This window comes from Cryptotermes secundus, unplaced genomic scaffold (assembly GCF_002891405.2).
Source record: "Cryptotermes secundus unplaced genomic scaffold, Csec_1.0 scaffold873, whole genome shotgun sequence".
Classification (NCBI taxonomy): domain Eukaryota; kingdom Metazoa; phylum Arthropoda; class Insecta; order Blattodea; family Kalotermitidae; genus Cryptotermes; species Cryptotermes secundus.
In genome coordinates, this window is record NW_019739229.1 from 1,781,479 (window position 1) to 1,808,537 (window position 27,059).

A 27,059-nucleotide genomic window follows, 5' to 3' on the forward strand; every position below is an offset into this window, starting at 1 on the left:
CGGAAACGATTTGAGTACAACAGAGAACTTTCTTTCCGAGTCGAGATGTTATAACCGAAACAAGTTATAAGTTAGTTGTAAGGGAATCTGTTAAGTGAAGACTTCATCGGTGTAGTTGAAGAATCCTCATTGTTGGAAGCCTTTACCAGGGAACGAATTGTAAAAAGACAGCAAACTGAAAAGACAAAGCGTGTACTATAGTGGTTCGTAGATTCTGGAAATTAGCGATATTGTGATAGTGATTTGTAGTTACGACCTTTAAGTGGTCAATAAATCCAATCTCCAATCCAAACCCCGCCGAGTGTCACTTTAAGACTTGACAGCATTAATAGCTGAGAGGTTGGAAGTAATACGATGGAAAATATATATGTAATTGGGAGTTTCAAGATCTGAGCTTTTCACAAAATATTACAAACATGAATGAAGAAGGGTAAACGATAGGAGGGCATGGAGGTATTCACAACTTTGTATAAATTATTGGGCTGCAACCTGAAAGTAAGAACCTGCTGGAAAACGTAGCGTTGATTATTTGTGGTTTATTTTTAATGCGGACGGAATTTCAGATAACAGAGTTTACTGAGGAAGTTTCCTTGAATGACCCTGAACCTGTACCTGAAACCACATTAGGGAAGGAAAGTAGCTTAATTTATTATGTAATGGCAGTAAGAACCCGTTCGTTGTGGGCGGTTTAATCTCATGTGACTAGAGAATACAATGACGACAAGATAGAGGGAGGCTTGTAGTAGTTCGATACCGTCGTGTTTACCGATTTCCTAGCAACAGTCGTCGCACGGCTCGCCTGTTGCGTGACGTCATGTTTACCGCCTGCCTAGCAACACTGTCGAGAGTTGTTTACTGCTCTGTAGCAACCGCGGCATCCATTGGTAACGTCACCGCGGGAGGGGGCGGGGTGTTGACTGGCCTATTACCGTAGCAGCGGCAACGCTCCGAAGGTGTTACGTCACCGCTGGCGGGGTAGGGCTGTCCTGCATAGCGCAAATACGTCACAGTCTTATGGTACTTTAACGGAAATACTTTTATATCACTGTGAAGACAGAGAATTTGCCTATATCTGTGAGCCAGAAGAACGTTTTATTTGGTATGTTTGCATCCTGCTGTGTGTGTTACTGCTATGCCAATGTGTCCATTGAACACAACAATTTTATACTTCTACTGAACATCTGATAGTCTCAAATTGCCGATAAATTCAGCATCACCCTATACTCGCGTAATATCATACGTATATATGTACAAAGAGGATAAAAATTCGAAATATCCCATTTCATGAAAAAATACACGTGTGACCATTAGCATCAACAATGCGCGCTCCTATAACGCCCGTCTCTCCATAAAGGGGAAAGATCGAAAACACATAATATACAGTATATACACATAGTTACTATAGGATTCTGACGATGGCGCACAACACACAGAGATATTGGGTTTTCGGAATTTATCTGTCATTCTGGTTTTAAGATAACTAAGAAAAACACAACGTTTAGGAAACTGGACCAAACAGAATAGGTGTTTTCCCTCACCTGAGGACGGAAACAGATCCAGTTTCCGAAACGTCGTGCTTTTCTTAGTTATCTAAAAACCAGGACGATGGATAAAGTCCGAAAACCAAATATCTCTGAGTATACACACACCATTCCCACTGTTCCATTCCAACTTAAAAAACCTTAAATATATAATAGGATAATTTTTAGAAAAATAAATAAAAAATAAGTAGGCTTTATTAGTTTTAAATAAATATGTCGATATAGTTAAACATCACAATTCTACACAGAATTACTGAGTTTTTGGGCTTTTCTCATCATCCGGAATTCTAGGAAATAGAAAACACGACGTTTCGGAAACTGGATCTGTTTCCTTCTTTAGGTGAAGAAAGAAGACAGGTACTCAGTTGGGCCCCTTATAAAGAGAGAATCTCAATGAGAAAAAGCCCCAAAACCCAGTAACTCTGTGTAATACGTCATTTTCAGAACCCTTCCGAAGATACATGTGTTACCGATTATGCGCGTCTTATAACAGAGATAGAATTTCAGTGATTCTGGGACACAGATGATGTGATGTTACGTACAGGAAGACTGAGTGTCAGTGTTGAGTTCCCGTTGCATGGAAATGAACGATATAGGACAGTGAAGAGAGGTAACTTAAATGATAGTAGTTCTAGCCTGCTTTCTTGGAGAATTTCACCGAAGTTTCGAAGGAAACAAGTGTTTTTTTTTTTATTCTTGTTGGTTTACTCCTCAATCATGAGAACTACAATAATATATTCCTCAGTAACGTCATCGAAATTCTGCCGATCTGTATTGCGATGCTTCCCAGAGGAATGTATTCTTCATAGCTGCCTCTATGAGAACCTCAAATCGAGCATAGGCCACTACCACTTCCGTGTACGTCTAAAATGGTTATGAAGATAAGTTCAGATGAGAATCGGCAGTCGAGTTCCGGAATTCCAAATGAGCAGTTAGCAGAGAGTTCAGCTCTGCAAGGGAGGCTGAGAATATGACGCTGTGTTCAGGTGTGGAGTGCTAACCAGCGTACAACGACGTGACCACGGAAGCTATAGAATCTCCCTCGGTAAAAGACGTTGCTAGGATACGGCTAGTGGAGACTGTAATAGACTAATGGCACTAGTGTATATGTATCAGTGAACTGTAAAGTGTAGTTCCGGGTGTCGTATATACGTGGCCAGTAAATCCACTATCCAATCCATATTCCGGAGTCTTGCACCCCAAAGTCATGAGATTATACAATTTTTTTGCTTAGAATGACCGACACTTTGATCTCCCAGAATATTGACCTTTACTCCTGGGACACTCTGTATAATTGTAGCGTAATTCTCTGTAGAGTGAGAAATTCTTCATTACACTTATTATACTTTCCTTCATTTTTATATAAATTAAAATATATATAGTATCAATCTATTCGTAACAAAATTTTTGACGGTAAATGTTAGCGCAGATACCAGCATCAGGCCACATGGGCATCCGCTGTATGTTTACGGGAGGGCAGACAAAAGCAGACACGCGGTTTTCGCGAGTCAAAAATTGGAAAGCTGTTCCGCAAGAGAGTATCGCTTGAATGGTTGCTCTGTAAACTGCAGTGTAGCCAAACTCGCCAGCAGGAAGATAAGAAACGTCAACAGGAACTGCAACTGCTGACCAGTTTTTCTATAAATTCGGACGAGATTTAACTCGTACAGTATTTGTTCTTTCTTCAAAGTTTCCTTTGGGCTTCTTTTCAGGAAGGAGCAAGCACTCCTACCAATGCTACCACAGAATAGCCACATTCCATTTCGAAAATAGGCCTTCCCGCAAAGAAAAGAAAACAGCACTTCAATCTGACTCTATACCCTGTACCAGAAACATTGATCATGTCACTGTAGAATCGTTGCACGAAATCTGTGGGGGCTCTCGAGAAATTCCTGGTACTCTGCATTAGAAGAAAAGTGTTCTCTGTCTTCGGAATGTCAGCAGCGGAGTACGAAAGTCTTTTATGAAGGATAATGGCAGAGATAAGTAATTGCTAAGCGCAGGCGCAGAATGCCCTTTTTAATTTCCGTGAAAATCGTCACAGTCGCTCGCAAACTCCGTTTTTCCATTTACAGTATTCAATAAAATGACACATATTACGAAGAAATAGTTCATTGGTACTTCGCCGAATTCAAGAACAAACATATTTTGACAGAGAATATTAAGGATATTTATATGACCATTAATACTAGAAATGATTTAAAAACTATGTATTCCTTCAGCTTTAAAATTAACGACAATTTCTTAATCAAATTCTATGTATAATTTTCAGTATTACGCACTCGTAACATCTTCCATTTGTTTTAGTCTGTGAGCTTCGTTCGGTCCGTGTATTTCTAATTCTTAACATACTCTTACAACAGCTTCATGTAAAATATTGTCACGTGATGGAGTGACTATAGACGGGGTTTGGATTGATGACTCGGATTTATCGTACGCTTTGATACAACGCGTGACTGCACTTCACAGTACACTGTCTCTCTCTCTCACACACACACACACATACACAGTCACGTTTTCATTTCCGTTGCTTGGTAGCGGCTACCAACGGCGTACGTTCCCTTCCCTCTGGGTTCCGGAACTGTCCCTGTGCCTCAGCTACCCGCTTCTCACAATAATAGCTCACAACGGCTGACACCCAGCAGTCCTCTAATTCACTGACTGTAACAACAAGCTGGCCCTGCTTATAACATTTCAGCAATGGCCACATAGAAAACACCGTTCCTCTGTTACAATTCATTTGTGTCATTCGTGTATGTTGGGATTTCCACGTAATCGCTATTCAATCATTGCCTAGCAACAGCCGTTCTTAGCAGAGCAATTTCTTAGCGACGGCTGTAGTATCGCGGCCGTTGCTTAGCAGTGGGTCTACAAGCCACAATATAAACTCACGCTTATGATTTGAGTTATATCTATAGTACCTAGCTGCGTTTGTCGTCATACGTCATCAAACAAAAATGTAAATAACGAATTTGCGTGGTTGCCATGTCTCTCGTTTTCATTCCAAATTAAACTGCTGAATGTAAGATTCTCATATTCTCAGTTCCATATCTCGTATGTCACAACAATGTATTTAGTGGTGCCTGTGTGGCGCCGGCGGCAGAATTACCACGAACGTCTTGTGCATATTACTGACGTCATAAAATTACTTGTTATCTTCTAGCGGTTTCTTTAACGAATGCTTTAGGTAGCTCATTATATAGCGTGGACTGATTGGACAATTAGTGAATAATGAATTTGAAAGCCGTGGAAAGAAGCGGTTGTGTCCTCATTAGATTTACTGGTCTTCCATTGGTCCGATGGAAGTGACGCACACTCTTGATATATCGAAACTGAGAACCTGATTTCAAAATGGCAAGCAGACAGAAACGTCTGGCGTTAGGGAACTGACGCGCACAGAGTTTGGTTCGCTTCTGGTCGCAAGATATCATGGCTAAGTTACTTGAAAATCCACCGGTAAGTTACACAGTCGCCGGTCATGGTAGCCAAGCGGTCTAAGGCATGCACTGTCTTCTCTCGCTCGGAAGCCGGGATCGTGGGATCGAATCCCACTCAGGGCATGGAAGTTTGTGAGCGTTTTTCTGTGTTTGTCTACATGTAGAGGCCTTGCGACGAGCTGATCACCCGCCCAAGGAGTCCTACCGAATGTGTAAGATCTAGAAAAACCGAAGTGAACGGAGGAGTTCATGGAGGTAGGCCTAGGCCCACTGGGGCAGTAGTGCCGAGGAAAGAAAAAAGTTACGCATTCATTTGACGGGGCAGTCGGATGTAACACAATGGATAGATGCACTTTGATGTCATTTGGAAAACGCCAACACACAAAATATTTATTCACACCTACTATTGGGCTCGTAAATGAGATTTATTCTCAACATTTTATATTAAATGGGGCACGCAGTAGCGTAATTGGTGAAGACACTATGCTTCAAGCCGGAAGATTACGGGTTCGATTCCCGATTAGTTCATTCGATTTTCAGTTCACCTAATCCTGCCACCCGCACTATGGCCCTGGGGTGGACTTAGCCTTTGACAGAAATGAGTACAGCTCTTCTATTGTTGCGTGCGTGTCTGTTGCGGCCATTACATAACAACGGCTATTGTATAGCTACTTATTTAGCGGTCGTTGCTTAACAACGGGTGTACACGTCACAATATTAAATAAATATTTTACTGAATTTCCACACTAAGCAACCCTTAAGGCAGACTTCGATATTGCAGTGATGACTGAAGCAGGCAGCATAAAGAAACATAAAGAAATGTTTATGTTTATTTTGGGAAGTGTTTGTCACGTAAAGAGGGTGGCAAACGTTTCGCTGATGAAGAAGTTGAAGCGTGGTGCGGAAATGGCTGAGACGACGTTCCAAAGGCTTCTATGGTATGGCTTTCTAGGCACTGTTAAAGCAGTGGGGCTTGTGTATCGATATTGGTGAAGGTATGTCCAGGTTCGATGCTTTACTTTCATATCCATATGTGACCTATTTACTGACTCACTCGTAATAACAAGGATACAGAAATAGAGCTAAATCGTGAATGAACAGGGATAAGGGGTGGTCCTCGGCCGGACCTTCCACCAAGCCTCTCAATGATCTGCAGTGCATAGGATTCCTCTGCGACCAGGTTTTGTTTGGTGGGAGTAACGTGGTACAGCTGCCCTCGAATCCTAGCGCCACATTTTCTTGATTCAGATAGTACTGGTTCAGTTCCAGCGCCATTAGGACGGCCACTCGGTCCATTACGGCACTTCGGTTCGGGTGAAAGCTGATGTGGCGAATGTGAGGGAGAGTGAAGCTGCCGGTGGCAACACGTGTTAACAGAACAGCTATGGTGTCGTGTCCGATAACTCAAACGGAATATGTAGTGAGAGGGAGGGAGTTAGGCAGTCTCTGCTGCAGTATATCCGTTTTCCAAACGCATTCTTTGCCATTTTACACACGTCGGTGATAGTAATGCACGTATGTTGGACATACTAACCGCTAAGTTATTGGATTTGGGGTTGTTAAAACGGTGACTATGGCGTGTCCTGGTTTCTAGGATATTACGCCGTGTAGTTCGACATAAAAGCCATGATTTTCCAAACGAACATCAACGAACTTCTACCAGGCTAAATTGTGTCTTATAGAAAAGCATTACCACTCCGAATTTCTCCTGTTTATCCTTGAGTAATGTCTGTTTGTGGATGTTTAATGTGTCGAGATGATAATGTTCCATTGCCTGGACTGCAGTTCTTGCAGACTGCTGCAATGGAAGTCATAGCTTCATTCACGCCCTCCTCTTCCACTAGACCATAAACATTTCATGTTTTCTCCCGTGGAACTCCTGTTATTTACGGGCGATATGAATTTGCTGCTAGCACTGGGAAGTGCCAGAAGTACTTGCCTTTTCAGGGACCTAACACATTTCGTGGAATTTGGGGAACTTGGATGATATTCCTAACATCCATGCGTTTGAAACTTAGTTTTATCTTTAGCAATATGCAGTGTTATCACCTCATGGGTTGGAGAATGAAGAGAGAAGACAATATGAGGAGGAACGAAGTTAAAAAGGAAGAGCTACAGCAATATCAGTGTACGTGAAGGAGGAAATAGGAGGAGAATGGAGAAGAATGAGGAGATAATGCCGTAAAGTAATTATAATAATACTTAATCTCCAAAAATATTATTGCTTAACTTTGAGAGACATTTATCAGCATGATTAAAGTCATTATCATCATCCACATCTGCTCCTCACAGCGACCATTCCAGGTAGATTTGTCCTAGTCCTGAAGGAAGAATGGAAAGCGGGCTCTGAAATGTTCTTTACCTTCAATATTTCCTTCTTCATGTTTATTTGCCTCAATTTATACAACAAAGTTACCATCTTCTTCTTAAAACCCGGTCCCTTTTTCATGCGGCGCGCCTGCCACAGCATTCCTACAATCATAATCCCTTCCCAGTATTGGTTCGACCACTTCTGCTTGTGTCTGCCACAACAGTTGTCACGGTCTACCTCTTCTAGTATTCGCTAATGTTCAAGGCCGCCTGTTTCATCAAGGACACGTCCTCTGTGGTCTAGTGGTAAGAGTTCCTGGCTACAGATCCAGAGGTCCGGATTCGATTCTCGGCGCTATATGCAACGGGGTGCACTCAGCCTCGTGAGGATAATTAGGAGCTATTTGACGGATATAGCGGCTCCGGTCTAGAAAACCAACATTAACGGCCGTGGGGATTTATTGTTCTGACCACGCGAGACCATCTATCCGCTAAAGTTGGCATTAACTTCGCCGACAAGCAGCGGTATCTCGGTCCAACTTTGGCGCTTGCGGACTCAAGTAACGGGGTTTTTTGTTTTTCGTTTGTTTTTCATGAACAGGGCTGTCTCCTCTATCTTTGGTGCTTTCTCGCGTTTTCCCCTTCCTTGTCCTCACGGGGAGCTCAAGAGATGAGCCCCTTCACGGAAGAGGAGTGCGAAGCTTGGACGGTAAACCGTGTACACCTACGTAGTTCTCGTCGGGGGGCACAGATGAGGTAGACAATCAGAAGGTCGTATGACCATTGGATAGGCTTGACCGATATGACGAGTTACTGTTGACTGGTTGAAGATATTACAGATGCCAGTCAACATTAATTGTTTGTGTGATGTATGTAAATATATATTGTCACTTGTCTGATTAATTATAGAGGGAGTTTGGATTGGTAATAGGATTTTTTTAAATATTACAGAGTAACTACAAATAACTACAGCGCTATCGCTAATTCACACACACTGCAATTCATTACAGCACTTACTAAGTCTTCTCAGTCTGATGTATCTTCACCGGTTATCGCCTGGTAACGGCTCCAACGTCATATCTTCCTAAGCTTCCTTTTTGTTGACATTAGCTTATTGTTATTATTAGTATTATTATCACCATCATTAAAATCATTAAATAAAGAGCTTGATAGCTCAGTCGGTATAACGACGGACTGGTGAATAGACGACGGCGGTTCGATTCCCTATAGGAGCAAGAAATTTTTCGTTATTCCACAATGTCTATACCGGCTCTGAGGCCTGCCCAGCCTCCTCTCTAAAGGCTACTATAGGCTCTTTACCCAGGTAGTGAAACGGCCGTAGCGTGAAACTGACCACTCCCCTGCATCTAGTTCCGAGGCTGCTAATAGTGGAGCTATACCTCCACTTCCCCATATTATCTTTGTGGTGTGGTGCTTAATTAATTAAGCAGAAGGACAACTATATACCTATTACTAAACGTCCGTCGTCCTGCCATAGTTCTGAAAGAGTTCTGACACTGGGAGGCAGCTTGGGGATTGAAAACTTTACAGTAGCAACATAACTCCGCCCTCTGCCTTACGCGCTGATGACGCTAAATTCAGGTCACATGATGAAGGCAGTTACATGGAGACTAGCGCATGTTTGTTCTTACTTAGACATTCAGAGTTGCGGGTAAGTAAACCGTGCAGCTCCCTCTCAAGTCAACGGGCTAAATAACCGAGTAATCATTATTTCCGCCAATGGGAAGACACCTTGCTCCCCTCAGTAGCGCCGAGATCTGTTCTGGTGTGAACACTGACTCCTATATACTGGACAAAAGAGGCTCTTTCTTCAAGGGGTAAAGAGACAGGGATGTGGAACTAACATCTATCTAATACCAAGGCTCATTTTTTCGCTTGTATGAGTGACTATAGACGGGGGTTGGATTGGCAGTTGAATTTATTGACCAATTGCAGAACGTAACTACAAGTAATTACAGCGGTATCGCTAATTGACGCACTCTGCAGTTCACTACAGCGCACAGTTTGCTGTGTTTTGACTAGTAATTGCCAGGTGACGGCTTCCAGTGGTTGACGTTGCCTTGCTCTGTGTTCCCGAACTAACCCCTTGCCTCAGCTACCAGCCCGCAAACATAATTGCAGCAGCCCTGTAAACTCAGTGACCATGCAACTCGCTCCACTGCACTGCGCTAATTAACTCAACTGAACTCGGTCGGTCGGAGAGGACCACATAGAAAACACCGCTCACAAGAGTACTTCTATAGCTATGTTACGCAGCTGTCATACGAACCGCGCAGAGAACGCTGATTCCCAGTTATTCCATTGGTACGTGTTAGGAATCTGTTGCCTAACAACGGAGTCATTACTTAGCAACGGGTCTCCATGTTACAATACGCATAGTCCTTAAGTGCACGTATGTCTGTTAGTACTAAGGCCGGCCAAATGGGCAAGATAATGGCAATGTCTATATTGGTGTTTACAGTGGACCTACACATAGCAGGTGCGAGGGAACAAGAGAAATTTCGGTTCCCATGTCGATGTACGGACCAAGCCTTACGAACTAGCCAAGCAGCCCGAGAGCTAAGGGATCCGATGGGCGAACTTAACTTCATATAAGCTTAGTAACTTAGTGTCAAATTAAAACAGATTGTTAGTTCAAGCGAACTAGTCCTTGTGACATTATGCTTACATCTTGCAGCAGCCAACAAATAAAAAAAATTATTGATGTAGCATGAAATGGAATTGCTCTACCGTGATTGATTTATATATATATATATATATATATCTGCGAATGCATATTTTTGTATTGCTATGGCTCATACTTTACTTACATTAAAAATAAACAGATTTTATTTACGCTGTTCCAAGAAAACTTGTGAGCAGATGAAGTGTAGAGAGTATACTCGTGTCTTCATTCGTAAAGCTGAATTTTAATGTTTTGTTCTGACGCGTTTCTTCCAACTGAGATCTTCAACAGCTCTTACAAAGCTATTGCAATAAATTCCTTAACGCCTTACATAAAATATACATATAGTGGCGGGGCCATATTTGTCTGTTTCATATCCGAAATATCTGGAAAGATCTAGATTAAATATAACATGGGGAATATATATTGACAGCTGTCAGGCGAGTTTAATTTCGGGGCCATCAATCATATGTGTCATTTGCTTTACCTGAAGGCATTATTTAACCACACAATTTTACAACTTTGTAACTTTATAACTCGTAACTAGATCGCAGAGAATGGTGGAAACTTCTGTAAATAAATATATATAAGTATACACACACACACACACAAACACACGCGCACACACAGATAATTTCCCGCTTGAATCAATTTGACTGTGATGATGAACAGAGAAATTGCCTCCGAAACGTCGGAAACATCACCTCTGTATCCTCCATTGCAACATCTCAAGAACGGAAATAACAGCGAACAGGAATATCTGTGAAAATTCCTCTGAGAATTTTAAAATATACTGCTTCTGAAACTAGTGGGAATAAGCGGAAGGTGGGGAGGGGATTCATGCCTTTACCATGTCTGTATGGAGGGTGAACCAGAAAGTTTACTCAGCCGAAACATTTTAAGGACCCCGAATTGTATCGAAAACCCACAGGCAACTAATATTCCCGATCGATTCCCCGATATAACATTACTATCACTTTACTGCAGTTAAGGTCTACTGGCCCTGTTGGCACAGACTATACGGCACCACTGTTCCCTCTCCTTGTCCTCTACCGGTTTCTGTCGAAACGCAATCATGTATATACACAAAAACTCACTCACATTTTGATCCTGAAGATGGAAGCGGCATGTACTTCCGAAATCTCGGCAATATTGCTTATTCACACTGTGCATAGCCCCAAGTATAATTAACCAAGGTGAAAGCCCAAAGTTTTTAGTGCCTAATACCATTTTTTGTATTCCCCCTTTCTCACTGCTTTGTTCCCCTTTTGCAGGTTACGTCCTGGCGCTTCAGTCGCTAGACAGCACGATGGCAGATTAATTGCAAATGGAAGCAGTCGTAAGCTAATAGAGGTAATATTCTGACATTTAGCTGTAGTAACTGAGGAAAAACAACATCCTCAATGTTGCGGAGCTCAGCTGTTCCCAGCTGCAAGCACTGCAGTGCCAGATCGTGCGATCAATGCTCTCGTGACAGTAAGGCCACGGTCCTATGTAAACGTGATTCAGTTCGGGTGGGATTTCAGCTTTAAGTGCGCATGGCGGAACTGCAAGAAAAATAAGATCTAGCAGTTATTTAATTCTTTCTCTGAGAGGAAATGAGAGGGAAGATCCTCTCCCTACTGTGGCGTTAATAATGCCAGGAAAATGTGAACGGAAGACATTTTGGATCTTCTCTGCTAACAGGAATAGCCGAGTCTCTTCTGACGTTACTTTTCCACAATTACTGCATCTATCTTTGTCTTTTCCAGCTCAGTAAGGGTGTGCGTTCTGTGGTGACAAATTTTCAAAATATTTACATGCTTGTACTTCATATTTTCATGTATATTTCTCGCATAAAGAAAGTTCAGTAGGGAGAGATCGTTTCTGTTTGTCTTCTTATAACATCCAGGTAAAGGATCGCGCAGAAAATACCATTTGCAAGTGTTCCTGTGTTACGCTTGAACTCGTTGCCTTGGGAACCTATTTGTTTTCTTGGTCGCTACCTAGTAATGGGTCTACACGCTACAATATATATTGAAAATTAGAATCATAATTTATGAAATTTTATTAATATCGAAAATTAAAATTTCATATATTGGTGTAATAATATATCGTTTCATGCAGAATGTGAACTGAATATTCGTCGGCATGTTGTCATGTAGTATTTGTGTTTCCTGTTCGGATCAATATTTCCTCACACAAAGAGTGTTTTATTAAAATATGCACCCGTAACGCTTCTTGGTTGAACAATTCGTCACTTAATTTCCATGTTTCCATTGTGTGAATGTATTCCATATTAATGAGCATGTGTTCGCTACTCAGCACTCGGGTATCGCAGTGAACCACACCTGTTATCGAATTTACTCTCTCTCGTATCAGCCGGTCGGGCTGCTTTTTTGGAATCCTGCGGCAACCATCTCCACCTCAGGACTTTCTAAATTGCGTAAGCTTCCTAACGATTTTAACTAGTGACATGTTCTCTCAGAGCATTTGTATCATGCCAGTTTGAGGTAACGAATGGTATTACAGAGACCACCTTCGCAAGTGTCCACCGCTTCATAGGGTGGAACACAAGTTACGAGTATAAATCTCTTGGTTACAACAGGAAGTATGAGCCTGATAACATGGATCAAAGTTTTATGCAAAATCAGTTGATTTCGCTCATACGAATAAATGACTAATTAACAGCCTGTTGGGAAGCAACGTGGGGTAGGTTGTTATTCGTTAGTACGTCACAAAACGGCGCGCTATGCTGGAATATGCCTGTTCATTACCGTTATCATCAGAACTTGCCACTGTTCCCTATTAGAAACCGTGTATAACAATTCATAACATGCTAGAAAGCGGGGGAACATTTCATATCTGCAGTCAACAGCTAATTATTCAGTACACGTGTGGTTAGCCTTCACAACTGCTGTCTCCTGCCCTGACCGGAGCTTGAGGATGTGCAGGCCATGAATAACACGGTAACAGCGGTAAATATTCACTTATATTTCTCTTGCATTTCACGTCTAAATAGAAATCCTTTTATGCATGTCATGTTATGCACATTTATATGTGATTATGGTGTGAAACCGCCTGATGACAAGAATATTAGCAGATGATACGAACAATTTAAGGAGGGAGTGACAGAAAGGCATTCTACTTCATGGTCTAGGAGACTTGATGAAGATGTGATTCTAGTTAGGTAAGCTTTCCTAAAAAGTCCGAAAGAGTCAATCTCCCGAGCAACTGCAGAGTTACAAATGTAAATATGACTCTCAACAGAATTCTTCGGAAGAGCCAACATCTTTAAACTCTCCTTGTAACAAGCCGTAACATTTTCTATACAGTCAGCTCATAGATGGCGGTAAGGTTGTCAGCCTTACGCACGGGCAGCCTTTTACCCGCAGGAAGATTCCTGGCACTCATTTCTATTAGACGCTGAGTCGACCCCAGGACCATAGTGTGACTGGAAGGATTAGGTCAAATGAAAAATTGAGTAACCTCATCGGGATTCGATCCCGCGACTTTCCGGGTTATAGCATAGTGCCTCAACCAACTACGCTATCGCATGCCCCGATCCTAGATCTTAATACATACAAATCACAGGTAGCCCATAGACTAAAACCACGTGAGGAAGTGCTTAGATCGCAGTTTGTGACACACACGTGTTCACAAATTTTGGAAAACTGAAATTTCTTACGTCCTATTTTCTTCAGCGCTAGGGCACAATTTCTCATCTCTGGATGGGTCAGTCGGCACAACTGTGTCATTTGGGGAGGCGTGACTCCTTGAGCATTTATACAGCATGAACGGGGTTGTCCTAAAATGAACGTCACATGCATAAAAGAAATACAAATTACTTATCACATAGATTATTTATCCTTTCTAGTTCAGTCGTTCTCCGATTTTCCCGATAGATTGAAATGGCTCAAATCAGAAGGCTGACTCCCGATCATTGGCCACTGTTAGATTTCCACAGTTCAGTTCAGTTCAGTATGTAATGTTATACTTCTTTGTTGGAGTGAGCACTGGGCAGTTGCACATCGCATTCCTTTGGCAAGAAGTGCGCCGGGCTACTGGTGTGGTGCAGTGAGGTATCCCATCCCTTGTAAGAGTGTTCTCTGCATCGTGACCTTGAGAATCCTCGGACAGTGGGCATTGCGAGGCAGTACATGCTCCCAGACTGCGCACTGCCTACATGATATAATATCGTTTTTCAACTGAAATTGACATGGATGCATTTTACTGACCGTTGCCAAATTTTGATGTCAGACTCTATATGCTGGGGTAGATATACACTCAAATTTACACAGTTTTCAACAGTACGGACGCTCTACGTATACTGAAGGTCTGAAGGTCATCGGTAGTTTGTTCTTCTCAGCTGAATTTTGTGACGATGACAAGTGGCTCTGCTTAGGTTTAGGTCTTATGTGTCGCTTTGTTATACGCAGTGAAATAAATGCTTAAAAATGATAATTGTTCTTCTCTCAAACGTGCAGCTCCCAACCAATATTACTTGTTATTAGCAGTTGCAAGGATTATATTGGTAATCAGACATTCCTGCTGATATGAAGCACTGGCAGACTGTATGCCCACGTACGTAATGTTTCTTTGACGAAGCCGTACTGTTTTATAACCATGTCAGAAATTAATTTTCCGGAATTTATACAAATTCTTTTGTCGTTAAAATAACGTATGAAAAACTCATTTTAAAAGGAACGAAACGTGGGTTCATGTACAAAGACACGTGTTTTACGTCTGATTTTGTCAATAACACACTTCCTGTTAAAAATATTGTATTTTTTTATTGCTGCTGGGGTGGGACTAAATCCCTTGTACCGCGGCCACTTCTGGCCAATTGTACCAGCCCCAGATGATAGGTGAGGGTGATTGTGGAGCAATTGATGGAATGAAAGTTCGACATAGCGCACATATACATTAACATACCAACACAAAGAGTCGCTGTCATAATACAAACTATATTAAACAATCGGTACATTGAAAACAATAAAATTAAGAAAATAGCACGAAAAATCATATCACAAAATTGTTCCCAATTCAGCAATAATTTCTAGAAACAAGAAGAAGGGTCCTCAATGGGAGCCCAATCCTTCGCAATCTTACATTAAATATTTTTACACTACCTAAAGTACAACATAAATTAATATGGTACTTAGATATGTAAGAAGATAAATGTTTAAAATACACCGAAGTTCTTATGGACATAAACCGTACACCGGAATAATTTAACAGCATCAAACCAAAAATTTAACATGCAAATTGAACAAAATAATAGAAACATTTTCCTAGACTTCACAATATAAAGAACATGGTCCCGAATTTTACACAGAACCATCAAAACTCGTTAAAATTGACGAATATATTTAAGGTAATGCAGGTGAAAATTGCCAGGCATGCGCAAGTACGTATGACAACACGATGGTAGGGTAGCAGGCACAGGCACATACAGTCTAGCTGCCGAAACTGACTGCAGAATCCGATAAAAGCACCAATGAGTGGGTGTTTGTGGGCCTGAAATGCGCAGTTTCTGGATATACTGCTCCAAAATCCCTTCTTAAAAACATAAATTATATCCTGGAAATGTGGAATTAAGTCCACTGCATGGTCCAGAAGCACTGATAATTAGATTTTTCCTGAAAGATCTCAGCTGACATTATGCTGCAGTTTTCCACCTCCAAACTTGCAAAAGTGCACTAAGTCCGAGAACTGACGACACAGCTCAGTACTGATAAAATAGACACAACGTAAGGGTTCTCAAGCTGTTGTCCTTGGTATCCACTTAAATAGTCACTCAAACATCAGAACCCTTGGGGAATGTATAGAAAAATGCGTTACTTATTTTAATGTGTCTGTTATATACAGGGTGTCCCAGGAGGAATGTGCCAAACTTCGGGAGGGTGTTCCTTATGTTAAAGTATGCCGATATAACCCAAAACACCTATGTCCAAAGTTGAACGGTTACGGAGATAATGGCCCGAGAAATGTCAAACTGAGGTATAGTGCGTGGACCCGCAAGAAGACCACACTTTTCTTGGGCCATTATCTCCGTAACCGTTCAACTTTGGACATAGGTGTTTTGGGTTATATCGGCATACTTTAACATAAGGAACACCCTCCCGAAGTTTGGTCCATTCCTCCTGGGACATTCTGTATATATATATTGATCACGTGTATATCTGTCATATTTACAAGCTTACTGCAAGCCGATTAAATTTAATAATAATACCAACAGATAACTTTTCGCAGTCGGAAAGATTAAAAGTATAAATGAGGACTTATGGTACCACTGGTAAGCTACTTAGCTGCGTTAAGAGCAATTCAATCCAGCAGGAAATATTGAAAACAAATTCAGGCATAAACGGATACACAAAATGGGTCAAATTTGGTTAACATGTGGGCAGTGTACATGTAGTTTATTGATCTTGCGTCAGTAAGTTAATGCGCCACACAGGACACCAGGAAGAGTTAATTTCAGAGATAAATATATGTGTTTCCTTTCAATGAACCATAAATCTTTAGGGCAGAAATTGATTATCTTTCCAGAGAACTCTGTGATGAGATAAAATCATCAAACTGCCAATCTGTTGTGAAGATAATTGGACCTGTCAAGGCCTGGCAGAATCGGCCTCGGTTCCTCATTCATGTTGATCCTCTGCATATTCGCATATTCTCCATTGGACAAGTAAAATTCTCATGAAAATTCGATTATGTAATTTACAGAAAATGCCTCTTCACGTATATTGACCTACTGTAGCCCTTTTCAAGAATTCTTACCTTTGTTTGGCTTTATTTCCCAGGTTTCATTACCACAGATGAGGAAAGGAAGAGGTGATAGTTTACAGATGCCGGTTTCAAATGCCTTTGACTTTTAACAGCATCAGTCCTTTAAATATTGTATCTAGTTTGTTATTAGAAAAAGGGAAGGCGGAAAATTCTAGGTACTGTGTACAGAAACATTCTCTGTAAAATAAAACATACAATGAAATTCCAACATTTTGTTTACTGCACAAACAACTGAAAGAGGGGGAAAAACAAGTACATACATGAAAGTTCTTGATACCAAGGTAGAACAACCAGTTCTGAATCAGTAGTTAAAGCACTCGCCTCGCGCATGCGTAGTTACAAGCGAGCACTTTGGCACCGGAAATAATGGCAACGTAAGATGAAATCAGTGAATGCAGGATCCTGCAATGTGAGGGAAAAGAATCTTAACAGCTTAATATATCACCTCCAAAACACACAATAAATTTTTCTTCTGTTTCATGAGATGAAATGTTCACTCTTTTAAAACGTCTTCATTCTTTGTATAACTCCTCCTTCCAAACTGAAAACAAACAATATGGCCTCATTATTATAACACTCTTATGCGTCACATTGCTTTCATATATTTTTATAATTTCATTGATTGCGGAATCAAAGTTTTTCGACGTTTCGGTGGCAATAACACGAAGGCAGTGGCTACCACGCCTTCAGGATGCAAAATTTGGAGATCTAACTCTTTATAATTTTAGTATAGGAAATTTCAATTATTGCAGTCTGTATTCGTTTAGCATCTTTTAAAAATCATAAACTTTCTTTCACAGCATTGAAATCATTGGTCACAGTTCAAGAGATAGCCCTCTGTGCGGGATACGAGGCAGCTGCAAAGTGTTCCCGTCAACGAATCCTACACAGGAATCATCAATTTGTGATTCACATGAAAATCACACACATCCACATTCCAAAGGGACTATAATCCTCCATTCCCATTTTTATCACAGTATCTTTCTCTTCTTTATATTCACCCACACACTTGTATCACATCACAGGATACGTAGGCTGTCGGATTTCGAGAGCAGTAACAGTACAATGCACATCCAAAGTAACATTGAAGCCAATGGCAACACTGCCTGCCATAGAATTACATGAATTCATTTCTGCTGATCTGCTCATCGCTGTGGCTGCGTCTTCTTTGTGAAGTTACCTGAAATGAAAAAAAAATAAGAGAGATTATACTGTGTAGCGAATTGCGCTGTCTGCGCACCCACCCGCGCAGACTCTGCACTTCGCAACAAGAGACGCTAATGGGATGAAATTGAAAGAGAACACTGAACGTAATAGAAAACAGTGAAAGTATATTGGAATTTGTTTCTAAGTGTGAAAGATACTATTATTCCTGGCTAGTTGTTTGATTTTTGGATAATTTAACGACACATCCAAATGCACCGTTACGTATTGTTGCGCCATATATTGTTGTGAACGTGGGAGTGGAAAGGATTTGTAAAGAAGAGATCATATACTAAGGCAGAGTCACGGTTGCCACTCCTCAGTACAAAGCAGAGTTGCCAACCTCTCAACCACAACGATCAGTACTTCATTTGTTTCCTGTGAAGTTGAAGAGTTCAAGGGAAATTGTTGTGATGAAGGGGCACAAGGCAACCATTGGGGAAACGAACAGAAATCTGTCTACAAAACGATTTGAAGATCTAGTCCAATATTTAATGAGATTGCTGGCGAAGTTAAACGGGGTTGAAAATATCAAGAATTTTTCCTCAGACATGTCTCCGTTTCGGAGTTGCGGTATGTCTATGGCGATGTAGCTTTTTACTTCTATGATTATTTGACTGGACCCTAAAAAAGTTTAGATTTACTAATGAGGAGTTGCTGATATGCATTTCATGTATGGTTTTTGGGACGGAAGTTCTCTCGCTGCATCGACGAAATACCAGCATCTATACCCGGACTGAAGAGAACCTTCCGACGCGTTTCCGAAACTGTGCATCGTATTCTGAGAGGAAGAGACAGTCTCATGCCGCGAGAACGTGTTTCTTGTGGAAGCGATATGTCAGATATCGCATGTGGTAACCCATAAAGTAGCACCCGTCAGAATTCTTCTGCATCTGCGGCAGTACTAAATAAAAGTGCTCTGTGCAGAAATCATCTGTACTCTTGAAATAAAAGATTATGCCACAGAAATTTGAGGCCGCGACTTTATAAATAATCGCATTGAGGTGGCTACTGAAGGCATCAGGAATGTGCCTAGAAGAACGCGTCCGTTAGGGACGCACTTAGACGTCGCTGTGAGTCATGAATTCACGAAGAGGGAGAAATATTCGAACATCGGTTATGACGTAAGTTCAGTTCGATGACAAGCCTCCACCATAAGAAAAAATGACTTCAAGAAGAGGTACTGTGACGTGACAACTGAATAAGAAGGTCCTGGAAGAGCTAATCACCTCATTTCTTTCCAAGTATTTCTTATATCTGATACGATAATTAGAAATAAAACTTCAGTATATATGCGTAATGAAGTAAATTAAACAATACAATTTGCTGATCGTTTCTCGGGTCCTGATCGACCTCCTCCCAGGCAGGACTTACTGAGGTATCCCCGTCAGGAGTCGCCCCACACCGGCAACCATTTCCTACGGCGCTCTGTCCCTTGTGACTGTGTTTCCATATGTTCTCCCGGCCTTAAACATTTGTGGCTTCTCTGGCGGTACAGGGCCTCACTCAGGGCCACCATGTCCTGCTACGGCGTCGTATTCACCAGTTCGTTTCGAGCTCCCGCCTTGCTGTTTGTATCTCTCTACCAAATTCCTCAAAATATTGGTGTGAAACTCGGTCTCTTGCATTAAGGGAGGAACACAGACTGAGGGTGTTCGAGAAGAGGGCTCTGAAGAAAATATTTAGGCGGAAGAGAGATGAAGTGACGGGAGGTTGGAGAAAACTGCATAATGAGAAATTTAATAATTTGGACTCTTCGCCAAGTGATGAAGTCAAGGAGGACGAGATGGGCACGACACGTAGCGTGAACGTGGGGGAAAAGTGGAGTCCATTTAGGATATTGATGGAAAAAATCCAGAAGGAACGAGACCATTAGGAAGACCAAAACGTAGTTGGCCGGATAATATTAAAATGAATCTTAGAGAGATAGGGTGGGGCGGTATTGACTGGGTTGATCTGGATCAGGACAGAGACCAGTGGAGGGATCTTGTGCACGCGGTAATGAACATTCGGGGTTCATAGAATGCTATGAAGTTCTTGAGTGACTGCACAATTGGCGGCTTCTCAAGAAGGCCTCAGCTCTATGAAGTTTAGTTGGGTCCTGGCCACTTACCGCGACCCTCATCTCTTGTCGCCAGCAATCAGACTTGCTTGGCTGGTCCTCGCCTGTTGTCATTCGTCGCGTCTCTTCCAGTCAAATCCAACAACCTCACAATTATAACACCAGTGCCACGTGACTAAAATACGGGTTTTTGTTAGTAATTGTACTTATTGGTTACCCGGCTGTCAGCTTTAGTCCCGCAACAGAATAACGCGTATGCACGAACGGTGGATGAAACTCCAACCAAAGGGGAAACTTTCAAAGATTGGAATAAGCACTCGGCTGAGCCACACTTGAGTGCCCCCTATTTCTCTGCACGCATATGTAAGTCATGCAGATTCGATTAGACAATTTCAGAGCAAAATACGGCCTCACAGTGGGCATAGAAGTGAAACTAGGAGCGTTTGCCCTTAGATTATTATCTCATGCAGGTTTCTCACGTGTGTGGGTCCTACATTCTCCGCTTCACTGTGCTTTGAAGCTATAATTACGGAATTGCAGGGCAGCAAAGTAACCGGCAGGTGCTGAAACATGACCTGTAAGCGGTCCAATTTTATACAGTGAAAGGGTTCGTCCAACTAAAGTTCTTTTTACCGTCTCCTGCTAATAGTAGTTGAGGTAGAGATATGACACCAATTTAGCAACTTGACAGCTGTTCACGTGAGCCAATTTAAATTGTCTTCTTCTTCTTCTTTCTTTTGCTGGCAGTATGAAATAATCGTCTCGATTTCTCTCCTTAAGATCTGAACCTACAGTGCCGGGATCAAGGGTTGACCGCAACAGGTTCATAATCTAATTATTTTCACTCCGTTTTAAGTTATGATTTTCACATTTATTTCGGTAAAACGTCCTGCTGCCTTCTTCGTGATCTCCCAGTTTTATTTCACTTGTTACCTCGTTGGCCATTTTGCTTTTCGTATTATATAGAAGCTGGAGTCTCTTTCATTTTATCAAAAACATTATTACAATCTGGAAACTAACTGAACTACCTAACTTTACGGAACTGAGCTCTTCTTGAGAAGCCGTCCATTCTGCAGCTACTCAAGAACTTCCCAGCATTTTATGGAACCCGGAGGTTCATTACCGTGATAACAAGAGCCCTCCACTTGTCCCTATCTGAGCCAGATCAATCCAGTTCATACTATCACATCCTATTTTTCTAAGATCCGTTTTAACATTGTCAACCCACCTATATCTTGGTATTCCTAGAGCTCACTTTCCTTCTGGCTTTCTCATCAATAGCCTATACGCATTCCTCGTCTCCATAATCGTGTTACATACCAGGATTCTGGAATAAAATCCGCGAGCGATGAATCAGGGTGAGCAAGTGACATTTTGGGCATTATCCCTCGCCCTTTTTAGTCTACTTCCCTCTTCCTTAAAAAATAAAAGTAAGCTTATGTGATCTCCTTGCTGTCTGCGTGTCCGTGAATCCCCCTCCTACAAAATTTTGAATGCCTGAACCAATCCTGGCACCTGAGCTCATCTCAACGGGTAACTTCATACATCCTTCCCATCATTCTGTGCGTATCGCTCTTACCGTTGCTAGGCAGAGGCTAGGTAAATTGTATTCCGCCTTTCATTGATAGGCAACGGCACACTAAACCTGTACCAGCCGCAACGAATACACGTAACAGTAGAAGAAATGCTGGAGGCATGTGTCTGTTGATCTGTGTTTCTCCTTATCGTTGCTAGGCAACATCTCGGGAAAAAAGCTCCTGCTGCCACAAAGAATATTTGGAAGTGTCGTTTTCCGTGCGGTCCTCGTCGTATTAAAGGAAAGTAGGCGATTAGCTGTTCCCAGAACTTCTTGTTTTATTTAAGAACGTTTCCAAGAAGGGACTATTCGTCTTCAGGTAATAGTCTATACTCAGTTGGTCCTAATCGATAGAGCTTGTGCGTATCTTCAAACCAAGAGTCCAGTCTCCGAAACTTTGTTTCTAGATAAAAAGCAGGAAGACGGATAATGCCTAAAAATCAATAATTTTAACAGAAGTATTTGTCGATACCAAATTTATCGGAATTCTTATTTATCAATGGTCTTGCAGCCCTTTGTTGATATTGGCCGCTTTTCAGTTTCTTGTTCCTTTACACAGTCTGTAGGACTCCTCTGATGGGAGATCAGACCGTCGCAAGGCTGCTACCTGCACACAGGACAGCACAAACACAGAGTAAACGCACACAGACATCCATGCCTCAAGTGGTATTCGAACACACGATCCGAGTGTTTGAGCGGGCAAAGACTGTTGAAGCTTTAGACATCGCCGTCACTGCGATCGGCATCAGGAACTTTAAACGGTTAAAATTAATGTTTTAAACTTAACTGAGTCGTGTAGATTCCGAAGTAAAGATAAGGCTACGTGAGCCCTCTTGGGGATGCAACTACCGCCTGTACACGCCTCAATGGTTACGTGTAGGGTGCATGCAAAATGTTCATTTGTAGCCATGGCTCAAAAAGACAGAGTCAGTTCGTACAGGGCAGTAGAATTTCAGCTCCATTTGCTTTAACCTCGGCCCTAGACGGAGATAGCTGGTTGGCTTCACTTTTCGCCGCTTTAAGGTTGAAATAAGAGACTCCAGTAACCAGAGCCATGTGGGGGGGTATAAAATTTCTACCCATACTAACAATCGAACCCCGACTGCCTGGACTGTAGCCAGGAAATTGGCTGGGGGATTGAAAATCTAAGGTTACCTAGACTACAGCATGTTGTGAATGAAAGGGCTACTCGGAACATACGTAGGTGTGTGCACATGTCAGCTTCAGGGGGGTGAAATTGATTGGGGGACGAAGTGCCTGCGTTCGTGCAGCCGGGTTACGGATTTTGGAATCACTGAAGTTGCCACCCCCATATATATATAAATTCAGTAAAATTCTTACAAGAATTTTTTCAAGGACTATACCATATTCACCTCTTTATGTAACTGATTTGTTCTGAACGACGTGAATTAAAAGTACGCTTGAGCTTGTCCTGTGTTTAAATCTTTTGCACACATATATTTTCGACTTAAATGCAACTTAATATCCAGTCACCCTTTGTCCTCACCATATTTTTCGCCCGTATACTGCCATCATCAGGTGTCGTCTATCTTGCACTGTATATTAAAATTACGTATCGCGTGTGAGCACGATATTTCCTAATTAAAAGAAATTAACCTTAATTAACATCTTAATGTTTTTCATTGTGATCTTCGTCAATTCGTTTAAAAGATATTTGCTTGAGTATGTCTCGCTTTTGGATTTCTTTGCTTTGCATTCCATTTGCTGTTCGTAAGGATGTTGATGTAGTGTTATTATCAGTTGTGTTACGAATGCACCATTGGCTGAAGGTTTTTCCACGCTGCTAGTATAATTATATTGTTAAGTGGCCTTGTCTGTGTGTGTGTGTGTTTGTAGATATAAGATGGAAATATATATGTGTATAAAAGCTATATTAATTCAACAGGATGCTTAAATAGAATATTCTGTTTAGAGAACTTAAATATCATTCAATACAGTTGTGCGTATAAACAACACTCCTCTCTGTTTCAAGTCGTTAGAAGTAAAGTTAAGATAAAGTTGTACCTGTACTTAACTAATTAAGCACTACTCCATGAAGGTGTATGGGGAGTGGATGTATAGATCCACATTTTCTTGACTTTGGCACTAGCTGGAGGTGAGTGGTTAGCATCACACCCCGGTAGAAAGTTGGGTGGACCCCAGAGTCGGTCTGAACAACGTGGAGAAGAGAAAATTCTTGACCCTACGGGGACTCTAACTCCGGCCCCTCAATCGTCAAGCCCGCAGCCAGTCGCTATACAGACTACGCTATACCGACTCCTAATCTTTAGAAGTTCACCTCTTAAATGTTTCCTCCCGAGGCATAGCGGACTTGCTTCATCAGTTACACCAGACAAACAGACGGGACATGGTGTAATGTCTGTGGAACTCGAAACACAATTGTTACAAATTGCTAAGTTTCTGGTAAGTTCCTTGGAAAATATACGAATGCTTATTACTGAGGTATCCTCAGTTCGTGCATGTGCTTCGGGCACGAAATAATGTTCAATGGAATTTTGTACTGAAGTTCTAACTAAAATTTAATGAGCACACGATGCTAAATTTCGAAAAGTAAGAAAACAGTTCGCCATAGAAGAAATTTGACAATTGAAATGTTCTTAGCCATATCAGTTCAATGAAGCCTCCAACCAGTGCCGAGCTCAAGAACCGTGTAACTGTACCTCCATTGCCCCGTACGGCTTCACTCCATAGAGGTGATCTAATTAAATACAGGGACAACTTTACTTTTTTTCAAGCGGTAATAGTAATCAACATGGAATCGCAGAAGGATTTGTGAATAATTGCTTGCAGTGAATTTGGAGGCAAGCGATCCTGGTCACATGTAGAACAAAATATTCACTAAAAGAACAAAATAAACAGAAAAGTTTCTGTGCATACGAATATATGGATATTCTGCAACGGTACATGCTATTATGATACCATTTAATGTAATGGTATTTTCCATAATAAATGACTCATCTAACATTCGATTGAATTTTAGCAGAAATTTTATAATTCAACTCGTTGTACTTCTCAGATTTAGGACTTTGTCCATCGTCCAGTATTTTAAAAACTAGAGAACAGCGTTTTCGAAACTGAGTCTTTTTCCATCCTCAGGTGAAGCGGAAGACACCTACTCTGTTGGGCCCTTTACCAGGTGACTGAAATTAGTTCTTTCTAAGGGACACAAATGAGTAGGTGTCCAGTTTCCGAAACGATGTAAAGGATGGAGGCGATACGTTCCTCCGAAACGTCGGTTAACACCACATCTACACGGCGCCACATCCCAGAAGACTGCTTTCTTCATAGTCCCCGCCGTGAAAACCTCAAATCTTACAAGATGTATTCTCTAGTTCGTAGAATACCGGACGATGGACAAAGTCCAGAAACCAAGTAATTCTGAGTGTTACACGCCATCGTCAGAACCATTTAGAATCTACTCGATAAACTACCATTGAATATAATCCAGTGCACAGTTATCCCTTAGAATTCAATCGCGTTATATATTATGAAATTTTATCATATGCGTCCAGTGAGACAGATTATAAAAATCGGATTTGGACAATTCCGTTATAACCTGATGTTTACAGATGATATATACTCCGGAACACAATGTCTCATTGCTAACAACTTTAGAACTGGCCACAAAATCCGGCTTGTTTTAGCTACAAACTCAACATAAACACGTATCTAACGACGGTCCGCTAAGCAACAATTGAACAGCAGCGGAGAAAAGGTGTTTTCTTTGCGATCCGTGCCAAGACATAACGACTGTGACCACGAGGTTTCAGTTTCATAGAATCTCTGGTGATGATCCTCAAGGGGCTTGGCGCCAAAATGAACTGATCGGCGGTAAGCCCCCGTAATAAAGTAACTCTGACCCTGACTGAGCTAGTTGCATTACAGTTGCCAGCCGGTAAGAACGTGAGCATGGAAGCACAAGATATCATTGGGATCCGTCACCGGGCAACGACTGGCGAAGACACAGCAGACAAGGGAAACTTAGTACATGTTCTAATGAACTGCTGAGTGTGTGAATTAGCGATAGCGCTATAGTTACTTGTAGTTACAATCTGTATGTATTCAGTGAATCCAGTTATCAATCCAAACCCCATCTATATTCGCACACACACTTGACATCAACTGCATTCAGGGTGAAAAGCATGTACTTCTACTTGTATTTTATATGTTGTCAATATAATTAATTTAATATGATTTCCTGACGTTTGTTCGGTATTACAAAAATTAAATCGTGATAACTCTGTGATATTTCATTCCTCGCATTTGCTTTATCTGTGTCCTAAATCTCAATATCGCCTCGATCTTTTCAATTCGAATGAAATATTATCTATTTTTACACATTACTGTTAATGTCACTTCATCGATACCATAATCTATTGTTACCCAGCCGCAGAATGAAAGCAATATAACACCTGTATTTGAAGATCAATGTGTCACAACTAACCAGGAGTTATTAAACAGGGTATTACAACAGCAGAGATTATTTTGCACATTCCTAATATCAGTTTTAACATTTATCTCGAAAAGATGACTACAGACATTGATGTATGTAATATGAAATATTAACATTCGGGCTGCACATACAATAATTTGAGGATATATGTAAAATAATGTCAGGTTAGGGTCGAATGTATATGTGGCCACGTTGAAGGACAGTAAACTCCTTGAAGAATGAGGATTAATATTCTTAAGAGACGCAATATACGTATAGCATAAATAAAGAAGCAGGCGAAATGTCGTTACAAATTCAGAGCCGGGTAACTAAAAGAAGAAGATTTACTAAATTTCTCTGCAAGTTTTGCTGACACACGTACCAAAATCAAGGAAACAACAGAAGAGTACTATCTTCTGAGATACAACACGTGTAGTCCTCTAAAAAATTAAGAGACGTTTCAGAGGAACATATTACCTCTATTTACAGGGTAGAAGAATATACGCTACTTGCCACCTGTTTTACTCTGGTTTCTTGTTAGACTTATTCTTCGACCATGAAGAGGTAGGCGAAATATTCCTCTGAAACGCCGTTGACTTTCAACGGACTGCACGGAATTATATCCCAGAAGACAGCATTCTTCATAACCACCGTTGTGATAACCTCAAATCCTACAAGACAACAGTTTAAACGAAAGGACGATACAAGCTGAAGAGATAGAAAAACGCGGCTGTGCGAGAGCTCGCTGCATTTATGACGCCGTGTGGAATGTTTTTATATGTTTGGTAGCGACAAGCTGATAGAGGAACGCTGTACCAAGGACAGGTTTATTTCCCGATCGTGCCATATATCCTGCCTATCCGTTGGAGTTCGAAACCAAATATATATACATATATTGTGACATGTTGAGCTATGGATGACGCCCCTCCCCCCCCGCCAGCCGTGATGCGCCGAGCGAAGCCGAAGTGAGCCGAAGTTAGCCGAGTCCTAGCATCCTGGTCGCTATGCAACGCGAGTCAA

The 27,059-nt window shown here is 41.4% G+C and overlaps 1 protein-coding gene and 1 long non-coding RNA gene across 3 annotated transcripts in view; one reads left to right on the plus strand and one right to left on the minus strand.

Moving 5' to 3' along the window:
• The window catches only part of LOC117282901, a 442,344-nt gene that overhangs the window by 333,766 nt on the left and 81,519 nt on the right, over window positions 1–27,059 (plus strand). For both annotated transcript variants that reach the window (XR_004513810.1, XR_004513811.1), the window contains exon 4: window positions 11,249–11,327. This is a non-coding gene — a long non-coding RNA (uncharacterized LOC117282901). The remainder of the gene's footprint in view (window positions 1–11,248; window positions 11,328–27,059) is intronic.
• The window catches only part of LOC111871793 (hemicentin-1-like), a 475,354-nt gene continuing 465,257 nt past the window's right edge, over window positions 16,963–27,059 (minus strand). The window contains exon 9 of the mRNA XM_023865137.2: window positions 16,963–17,925. The gene's annotated coding sequence lies outside the window, so the exon portion shown is untranslated. The remainder of the gene's footprint in view (window positions 17,926–27,059) is intronic.